This window comes from Mustela erminea, chromosome 4 (genome assembly GCF_009829155.1).
Source record: "Mustela erminea isolate mMusErm1 chromosome 4, mMusErm1.Pri, whole genome shotgun sequence".
NCBI lineage: Eukaryota > Metazoa > Chordata > Mammalia > Carnivora > Mustelidae > Mustela > Mustela erminea.
In genome coordinates, this window is record NC_045617.1 from 122,721,286 (window position 1) to 122,731,594 (window position 10,309).

The window sequence follows — 10,309 nt, forward strand, 5'->3', positions numbered from 1 at the left end:
TGTGTGACTCAAATGAGGAAGTCAAGAGAAACTTATTCCCAGTGTGCCCAGATGTTGGGGGAATCAGCACGAAGCTTCAGGAAATATGCTCAAAGGACTGAATAAATATGGACTGAATGAATGTGAGAAAATCTTGTCATTAAATGGTGAACAGAGAGGAAATCATAATGAAGAAGTAGAATGTACAAAGAAAACTGAATAGAAATTCTAGAATTGAAAAGAAATTAAGTGTAATAAAATTTCAGTGCGCAAACTCCACTGAAGGGCTAGGAAAGCAGAATAAAGAATCAATGAGGTCAACAGGAAACTCTAGGACCAGAAAGTCGCTCATTATACTCCTCATGGGACTAGTTCCATGAGTCTGTCTAATCAGTGGTTGACATTCCTCTAACTCTACAACTACGGTTGGGAATATTTTTCATATGAACACCATAGAAACAAGACAAAATTAGGGAAAATATCAAAGTAACGATAAATATAAACCAGGTAAATATAAATGAGAAGATAAATTTTAAAATAAATAGGGGCACCTGGGTGGCTCAGTGGGTTAAGCCGCTGCCTTCGGCTCAGGTCATGATCTCTGGGTCCTGGGATCGAGTCCCGCATCGGGCTCTCTGCTCAGCAGGGGGCCTGCTTCCCTTCCTCTCTCTCTGCCTGCCTCTCTGCCTACTTGTGACCTCTCTCTGTCAAATAAATAAATAAAATCTTTATAAATAAATAAATTAATTAATATAATATAATATAATATAGATAAATAGAAACTAAAAGAATTCACTGACACCTCTCCTGCCCTGAACTAATTTTTTTTTTTAAGAGTTTATTTATTTGACAGAGAGGGAGACAGCGAGAGAGGAAATACAAGCAGGGAGAGTGGGAGAGGGAAAAACAGGCTTCCTGTGGAGCAGGGAGTCTGATGCAGGGCTTGAATGCAGGAGCCTGGGATCATGACCTGAGCGGAAGGTAGACGCTTAACTTACTGTGCCACCCAGGCACCCCTGCCCAGAATTAATTTTAGAGGAAGTCCTGCAGCCAAATGTAAGTGACACTGGATGGTATCATGAACCAAATGAAGTAATTAACAACAGAAGTGGTATCATGCTGTTTATGTACATTTTCTTCCTGATTTCTTTTTAAAAAATATGGCTGGGGGCGCCTGGGTGGCTCAGTTGGTTGAGCGACTGCCTTGGGCTCAGATCATGATCCCGGACTTCCAGGATCGTGTCCTGCATTGGGCTCCCAGCTCCTTGGGGAGTCTGCTTCTCCCTCTGACCTTCTCCTCTCTCATGCTCTCACTCATTCTCTCTCAAATAAATAAATAAAATCTTTAAAACAACAACAACATATGACTGTTGGAAACACTAAATAGTTCATGATATTCTCTGGCTTATGTGTGTTGTTGACACATGTGCCGATAGCAGCACAGGGGGCCTAAATGGAACTCCGTTGTTACAAGTTTCCTCTCTTCACTGGATGGAGTTCAGTGTTACCTTAAGCAGACTGTGAAAAGTTAAAGATGCAGGTTTCTTTTTCTTCTTCTTCTCCTCCTCCTCCCCCTCATTCTCCCCCTTCTTCTTCTTTCCTTCTCCTCCTCCTTCTTCTTCTTTTTTAGAGAGAGAGAGGGAGCATGTGAACATGAGTTGGGGGGAAATGCAGAGGGAGACAGAGAATCTTTGGCAGGCTCCTCCCAAAGAGGGGCTCCATCCCAGGACTCAGAGATCATGACTTGAGCCAAAGATCAAGATTTGGACACTTGGAGCACCTGGGTGGTTCAGTTGTTAAACGTCTGCCTTCACCTCAAGTCATGATCCCAGTGTCCTGGGATCGAGCCCCACTTTGGGCTCCCTGCTCAGTGGGAAGCCTGCTTCTCCCTCTCCCATTCCCCCTGCTTGTGTTCCATCTCTTGCTGAGTTTCTCCCTGTCAAATAAATAAATATAAAGTCTTCAAAAACAAACAAACAAAAAAAGATTTGGACACTTAACCAATTGAGCTATCCAGGTGCGCCCAGAGATGCAGGTTCAATTCCTACAACATCAATAAGAATTAATGGAAATAAATACAGCTAAAAAGCCACTAGAAGAATCAAATCAGAAACAAAAAATATTTGCTTCTAACCAAGAACAAATGAAAGGAGGAAAAGAGTGGGAAAAAGGGACAATCTGCATAAATATCAAGATAGGCCATATGCTATGTAGAGTATAAAAATTTGAAATATAAAAATAAAAATAGACCAAAGTTGTAGGGTTAAATAGTACCCCATAGGAATAAGAAGCATAAGAAATCTGGAATGTTGCATTTTTCTGACGCAAAATAAGCTTTCACACTAGGAGCATCACTAGAGACAAAGAAGGACTTTCTGTGAGGGTAACAGATGTGATCTTGATGCTGATCACAAAAGACAAAATTACTGAATGAGAAGAACCTAATTACAGAGTTCTAGCATAGCTGACACATAAAGGCGCAGAACTGTAAAGAAATAGACAAATTAACAATAAACTATTAAATAACAAATTAACTATTATACTTAGAGATCAACCCTCCTTTCACATTAATAGAACAAATAAGAATTAGAGGACTTTTACAATACCCTGAGCCAAAACAGACAACAGACTAGCCCTAAAATCAGTCTCATAAATGTAAAGGCAGTGAGATTATAGACTATACTCTGTGACCACAATTAAAAATCCGTAACATGGGGCGCCTGGGTGGCTCAGTGGGTTAAGCCGCTGCCTTCGGCTCAGGTCATGATCTCAGGGTCCTGGGATCGAGTCCCGCATCGGGCTCTCTGCTCAGCAGGGAGCCTGCTTCCCTCTCTCTCTCTCTGCCTGCCTCTCCATCTACTTGTGATTTCTCTCTGTCAAATAAATAAAATAAAATCTTTAAAAAAAAAAAATACTGCTTATTTAAAAAAAAAAAAAATCCGTAACATGAAGATCTCTGGAAGATCCTCAAATATTTGGAAATTAGTAACACATCTCAAATACATGGGTCATCATGACTTAGAGAAGTAATCACGAGGGACGTCAGAATTCTCTTCACCCGAATGACCATGTACTGAAATGAGAATGTGGGATCTGTAGATGCAACAAGAGCAGAAATTGTCATTTCCCAGTTTGCAGGGACAGGAAGCCAGGCCTGAGGGAGGCAGACAGCAGGTCCCTGTGTCTAAGGGGCAGTAAGGGGTAGAAGAGGCAGCATGCCAGGGTCCTGGGTGCTCCAGGCAGGAGAGAGGGGGCCACCCTCCAAGCTGCAAAAGGTGGGGGTCTGACCCTGCACCAGAGCCTCCCCACTTAGCCATCTTGGGCATGGTGTTCAGATACCTGGGTCCTACAGCCCTGGGTAGAGGACAGGAGAAACATCTGGCTCCTGGGCGAAATGTGAGATAGAAGCCTGGGCCCTGAGTCCTGGCTAATCTCCTTGTATAATGGCCATGTCAAGCCTCCATCCCACCTGCTGCCACCAAGCTCCAGGATTACATTGCCTTGGTTTCAGCTGCTGGGCCCCTCCCTGTCCAAGGCCCTGGGGCTGCTCTTCCTGGAGCAGGGCTTCCACTGTCTTCACAAGTAGAGAATGTTTCCAGGTGGCAGAGACCGGGAAACATGAGTGGACAGAAGGTGGCTTTGAAACAGTAGTACCTGCCCTCAGCTCAGGTCATGGTCTCAGGATCCTGGGATCGAGCCCCACATCGGGCTCTCTGCTTCCCCCCGTCTCTCTCTCTGCCTGCCTCTCTGCCTGCTTATGATCTCTCTGTGTCAAATAAATAAATAAATTCTTTAAAAAAAAAAAAAAAGAAAAGAAAAGAAACAGTAGTATAGGGAGTGGGAATCTGGAAACTACAGAATCAGAAACCAGGGCTGGCCCTTCATGGTACACAGGCCTGGCTCCACCTCCTCTCAGTTCCTTGATGCCCCCAGAGCCCCATCCAGAAGCCCCTGTGCTCTTCCAGACAGAACCCATCCTCCCCGCACAAAAGTCCCCTATGATGACCCCTTCCCCTGACCTTCTCATCTCTGGTTCCCCCTCCTGCACTCTTGTTGGCCTCCACCCCTAATGTCACTACTTCCTCCCTGTGCTCACTCCTCCAGGAGCATCCCAGGTTCCAGGCCATCACCCAGGGAGCTCATCCCCTCCTCCTCCCCTCCTTCTCCTGCTCTTAGCGACTGAGACTCCAGAGCTGGTTCCCTGGAGGAGGACCTGTTAGCCTTGAAGCAGCAGTAGGAAGAAGCAGCAGGGACTCTGGGGTCAAGGTCCCAGGATGAGACTGAGAGCAAAGTGTGGGGGGGTCCACTGCAGACCTGGGAAGCTGTTGTTACAGCCTGAAGATTGGTTCCTCCCTCAGGCCAGAGTCCATGGTCATTCAACGGGGAGAAAGCACCTGTATCAGTGTGTATTTGGGGAGACAATTCAGACGGGGGACCTGACACTAGATGGAGGCTTCTCCTGTGTGTACAGCCCTGTGCCCTGCTGGGAGCCAAAGGAGACCCTGGGGAGGTCCCTGGGGAGATGCCCAAAGGGTACTCCAGTTTCCTGCCCTCAACCCTGCTGCACCCAGGTCCTGAACCACCAGGGAGCACAGGACTGAGCTGAGTCAGGCCCAAATGGAGGACCTGCAGGTTGAGCATAATGGGGGGAGGAAGGGGCCTTCCAAGCAGTCCTGGAGCCAGGTGCGTGGGCAGTGCTGGGATCCGAGGAGAGGAGCGCCCTGAAGCCCTTCCCCATGTCTGAATTTCCATCTGTCCTCCCCACAACCTCTCTCCAGTCCCTAGATGACAAGCTCAGGAAAAATGAAAAGTAGATCCTTGTTTTCCTCCTGGATCTATTCCCTCTCTGAGGACTATTTTACAAAAGACACTCTTTCATCTTAGAATAGTTGGGGATTTATAGAGAAGTGACAAAGTTAGTGCAGAGTCCCTCTGTACCTCACACTCACTTGTCCTGTCATTAACCCCAATCTCACTGTCATGCATTTTTCCTAGCTAATGACATAATATTCACACATTACTACTGATCTCCACACAGGATTTGCTTTCACGGTTTTGTTTTCTCTCCCAAGATCCCATCCAAGTTGCCTCATTGAGTCCCATCATAGCTCCTTCAGGATCCTCTGGCTGTGACCATGTCTCAGACTGTCCCTGTTTTTCATGACCTTGACATGTTGGAGGAGATGGTATGGGTACTTTGTAGACTGTCTATCATTGTGAGTCAGGCTGGCTGAGGCTGTGGAGTTTGGGAACACCACACCTAGGCGGGCCGTTCACCACACAACATAGCCAGAATATACCGTGATCGCTCGCTCATCACAGATGAAGTTCACCTTCACCCACTGGCTAAGGTCGTCTAACCCAGATGCTCCCTGTGAAGTTCCTTCTTTGGCTTTGTCCCCTCCCATAAAGTAGTCTTTGGAAGGAAGTCAGGATGTGCAGCCCACAGGTGAGGGCTATTCTGCTGGGACAACTTGCATGCAGGCTGTTGTGCAAACATGAGTTCTTAAATGATTTGGGTAAATACCTTACAGAGGGATCAGCTGCTTGTGTGCTTAGTCTGCGTCTGACTTTATAAGAACCCACTGACCGTCTCCCACAGCGGCTGTGCTATTTTGTCTTCCTGCCATTAGTGACTGAGGCTTTCTGTGGCTCCCTGTCCTGGTCATCAGGTGACACTATCAGTGCTTGGATTCCCACCATCTAACAGGTGTGTGATGGCAGATCACTGCCGTTGTACTTGCATTTCTCTGATGACACCTGCTGCTGAGTATCTTTTCATGTGCTTATTACCCATGAGTATATCTTCTTGGTGATGTGTCTGCTCAGAGTTTTGCTCATTTTAAAAATTTCTTATTGTTCCTTTTTAAGGATTTTATGACTATTCTAAAAGAAGGCTTTTATCACTTATGTGATTTGAAAATATTTTTGACCAGTCTGTGGTCAGACTTGTTTCCTGATATAACAGTACACATTAGGGGACACGTGTATTTTTCAAGACATGAGAAATGACTGACTATGATGGATTTTGGGTAGAGAACTTGGGTGACTAGGGGATGAGGGATTATAACCATTCAAGTATTTTTAAACATTTTTGAGTATCTATTGAATTATTTTATAAGTGCCTGTGCAAAGTTTTCAAAAATAAATTGCTTTAATATCCCTATACCTGATAAGATCATCCTCAGACCATGAATAACGACTCAGGTTCTGATCATCTACTTTACGACCAATCATCTTTTCACTGAATTATTTTGCCTTTTTATTTCAATTTCTGAAGCAGGTGGCATAGATTATATGGAGGAATTCTCACAGTAAAATACCTTTAAATGTCATGTAACATAGAAAATCCATGTCTTAAAATCATTAAAATTGACAAGTTAGTAATAAATGAAACAATGAACACAGCTTAAAAGAAGGGAAAGACTCTGCTTGGCCCCCCAGGGAGCAGGGTCCTGAGACATGGAGCAAAGACTCTGTGTGTTCCCTGCCCTGAGCGCGCAGACAGGTGGGCCCAGTCCTTCCAGCTCTGTGCCCTGAGCTGCTGACTCTCCCAGCATCTCCTGCCCTTTTCAAGCATAAATAAAGTGTTTATATTCTGATTGTGATCTTTATATATAATGTACAATATATATGATGTCATGTCTGTTCACTGCAGAAAAATTATAAAATGAGAAAAACAATAAAAGACAAAGTAAAAGATGTTAAAAATAATAACATAAAATAAAAGACAAAGTAAAAAGATGTAATCCTCATCCCTGAGCTGTTTCGTTGCATTTGCTTCTAGTCTCTTATCTATCCTCCTGCTGCTAGAAGTCTCTCTCTCTCTCTAAGATGATGAACACAGAGCTCAGGGGCCTCAGCCTTGCTCTCTCCAGATGCCATTTCCCCACTCAGCTCCCTGTCATCCTCCTGAGAGGCTGCCTCTCACTTCCTTCTCCTTTCTCAGGCTCCTTCACTCATTCTTTGCTCCCCTCTCTGAGGTGATAGGCTCGTTTTTTCTTCACCCAGGAAAGGACTCAGGTGAGAACTGCACACTTCCCCCATTTGCTCCCCTCACCTCTACACCTGTGTCCTCAGCTTCTAAGCAATGATGGGGGAGGGGCCCTCCTGTCTCAGGCTGCCCCTCCATGTGGCACACATGGCCCCTCACTCACCTGTATTATACACTTCCTTTTCTCTCCTGGCTCAGCCATTCCTCCTACAAGCATACAGGAATGACTGCCATTCAACAACGAGAAGCAAAACTAAATAAACCAAAACAAAATCATCCCACTTATTTGTGGAGCATAACAAAAAGCATGGAGGACATGGGGAGTTAGAGAGAAGGGGGTTGGGGAAAATTGGAAGGGGAGGTGAATCATGAGAGACTATGGACTCTGAAAAACAATCTGAGGGGTTTGAAGTGGTGGGGGGGTGGGAGGTTGGGGTACCAGGTGGTGGGTATTATAGAGGGCACCGATTGCATGGAGCACTGGGTGTGGTGAAAAAATAATGATACTGTTATGCTGAAAATAAATAAATTTAAAAACAAAAACAAAATCATCCCATAAATCCAATACTTGATCTCATGATTCCTCCAACTCCTGCCCCATCTCTCTGGCCTCTGCAGAACTCCCACCATGTGGGTGAAACAAACAAGTGGAAGAAACAAATTCTCCTGCTGTCATCACCATCCTGATTGCATGACTTCTGGGATTGACAACTGTAATTATCTACTGTATTCACTCAATTACTCATCTCTATCATCATATTGTTAATTTCCCCAGAGATCTTTCCTGTTCTATGATTGTACAGCACTGTGTGTAGTTGTGTTTTTGCTTCACATCCATAGGCCTGTTGTATCCTATAGATGTGACTGATCCTAGTGGTAGGAGATGTAAGGACCTACTTAGCCAGAGGGAGCCATTTTGTTGTTTATGCAGTAAACTTAGATTGACCCTGCCCCTCCCAGAGGAACTTATTTAAAAGCAAGTCTGGGAAACCAGTCCCAGGTAGCAAAGCCCAGATACAAGAGCGGGTCAGGTCAGGTGGAGACATCCAATCAGTGAGGCACACATACTGTCTCACTAGCTACCAAGGAGAGTGGGCCCCGCCTTTTGGGTGCCAATTCTGACCAAGGTGATAGGCTAGTTCAAACATCTACTAGGGTAAATTGAAATTCAATTGGCCACCAATGTGTGACCTAGCATGACTGTGCAGTTTTCTCTCAACCACATGGTCTTTGCTCTATAAAAGTTAGTCTGTGAGGCTGGGAGGGTTCTTCTCTTTGTAAGAGATGGCCCCAACTGGTTGGTTTGATTCTCGATGCTTGGCATGAAATAAAGCTTTGCTTGACCTTCGCTTTGTATCAGTCTCTCTCCTTTGATCACAGACCCATTATTGGGCGACATATCAGGGGACCTTCTAGGTCTCCTGGTTTCTGCTTCTGTGATATCATGACCTTTCTCCACACAGCACTCATCTCAAGAGTGATTTATGTTTCCCTCTGTCATTTCTGTCCCATGCCCATCTCCCACATGAGAGTGCTAGTGTCCTGTCACCAGGGTGTCACCCTTGCTCTCTGTTGTAGCTCCAGAGGCCAGCTGATCCTGAGTCCCTGGAGGCCTCAAGATGCCCACTGGATGGTATACTTTAGTGTGATTTGAGCAGCTGAGTCACATTTCTCCTTAATGTCTTCCTTGGCTCTGAGCCCAGCAACCTCCCATCTCAGAACATTCTGGAACATTATAACAGCTCACTTGCTTGTAGTGCACAGTCACAACCACCTCCTGATAGGGAACAATGATAGACAAGACAACAAGTCCTCTGAGAACAAACCTTCTCCCTTTCCCTCTATGTACAAAGGGATCCCCTATGGGATGCCTCCTGGGTTTGCCTTCATGATGAACTGTGACCCTCTGTGTAAATCTCATGGTAATAATCCTTGAGACATGTTAGTGTTCTACTATTTATACTTACAAACATCATACTGTTTATAGAGCTTACATGATTTCCCTTCTTTATTCTATAAACCACAAGTCAAGAAACATCTTTGAAAATATACTTTTGATAATATATGTGATTATCTCCTCAGGATAAACTCCTCAAAGAAAATGTCTGTGTCACAACATAAGCACATTTCATTTGTAGAGACAGTTTTCAAAGCCCCTTAAAAAATTGCTTCCCAGTGTTCACTCCCATCAACTTTTCTGATGGTGTGTTTTTCCGACCCTCTGATGGACACTCTCATCCCTTACTTTCATCTTTGCAAAGTTCATAGATCCTAGGTTTTATTCCCATTACTTTTTCTACATTCTCCTATATTTGTTTATGTTTACTTATTACAAATACAACTTGTTTTCATAAATCTGTTTACAAATTTGTTTATACAAATTTGTTTATGCAAATTTGACATTTAATTTCCTCCTTTCCAAATTGTTTTCTAGCATTTTAAATTCTTTTTTTCTTTCTTTTTCTGTTTTTATTATTTGAGTGCTTTTGATACACAATGTCACCCTCCCTTAAGGTGTACAACATAGTGAATCCCCATGTAATCCAACAATTCCACTCCTGGGTATTTGCCCTAAAAATATGGAACACCAATTCTATGATTATATTTTGAATGGGGTGCAGTTATTTTAAAATACAAAATTTAAGAGGGAAAAAGACAGTTTCCCCCAACATCAGGAGGTGGTCTGACATTGACAGTTGGACTCAGTATGGTCAGAAGCTGGCAAATATTTACCCCTTGACTATATTCTTCTCCTGTGGGATGTGAGTTAGTCACCTCATAGAACATCAACATCAGACAAGAACACTCTGAAACCACAACATCACTCTGTGTCATTACAGACAAAACAGGCACTGAACAACCCACAGAATAACACGCATCTCCCTGTGTCAGCCAACGTGAGCAATCAACTGCTTCTTCACCATGACTGCTCTCTCCTCACTCTGGTCTGGCCTGCCTGGAGAGGGGACTCACTGAGATGCTCAACCATAGAATCACCCACACATCCTGACAACACACAGTTGGGAGTAGGCCCCAGGTCCCATGGTTCCTCTCCAAAACTCCCATCCAAATCGCAGATCCCTATAGGTTCCAACACCTTCATATTAAGATGCCCCGTGGCCCCCAAAGGGGTGCGTTCTCTCTCACTGCAACTGGTAATAGATCCAAATTGAAAGCTCACAGGTGCTCCTGGTTGTTTTGGACTAAAGAACATTGAACCATGCTACCCTTTTGTCTGTGAAAATTGTTTTTACTTTGATCATAGACATGTGTTTGTATCTTTGTGAGTGTGTGGATCACATGCTGAAATTTCTTGTTCTTTATGGGTTTTCATTA

The 10,309-nt window shown here is 44.3% G+C and overlaps 1 pseudogene; it reads left to right on the forward strand.

The window, feature by feature from the left end:
- LOC116587519 overlaps positions 1–10,309 on the forward strand; it is a 592,489-nt pseudogene that overhangs the window by 434,092 nt on the left and 148,088 nt on the right.